Source organism: Octopus bimaculoides, chromosome 4, assembly GCF_001194135.2.
Source record: "Octopus bimaculoides isolate UCB-OBI-ISO-001 chromosome 4, ASM119413v2, whole genome shotgun sequence".
NCBI classification, from domain to species: Eukaryota; Metazoa; Mollusca; class Cephalopoda; order Octopoda; family Octopodidae; genus Octopus; species Octopus bimaculoides.
In genome coordinates this window covers 137,536,062-137,536,594 of record NC_068984.1, presented here as the reverse complement: position 1 = coordinate 137,536,594, position 533 = coordinate 137,536,062, and positions in this window count along the sequence as shown.

The following is a 533-nucleotide window of genomic DNA, read 5'->3' as shown; positions in this document are numbered from 1 at the left end:
CACACACACACACACACACACACACACACACACACACACACACACACACACTCACACAAACGTACACACATATACACACACCATCCTGCTAAATATACACATAACCATACACACACCACACTAAACACTGGGATCAATCAAAAACGGCCCCCACACAAACACAAGCACATATATATACGCATATTCATAGATACGTGCACAGAGACACACACGCACACTCACTCCATTCTGACCTCTAAGACGAGTCCCAAAAACCACTGAACCATGACAGACTAGCTCAGAAACAAAAAAAAATCCTTTTGATTCCACATTACTCTTCCCCGCCCAACCAACCTCCCACATATTCCTTAAAAAAGCAAGCGTTCCTTAGCTACACACAAGACAGAAAATGTCAAACAGACAGGTCAGTTATTCCTCTCCAATTTTTAGTAAATTCTTAAATATAATCTCCTTCTGTATATATAAATATAAATATATATGTATATATGTTTGTTTCGTAGTATATATATATATATATATATATATATATATAT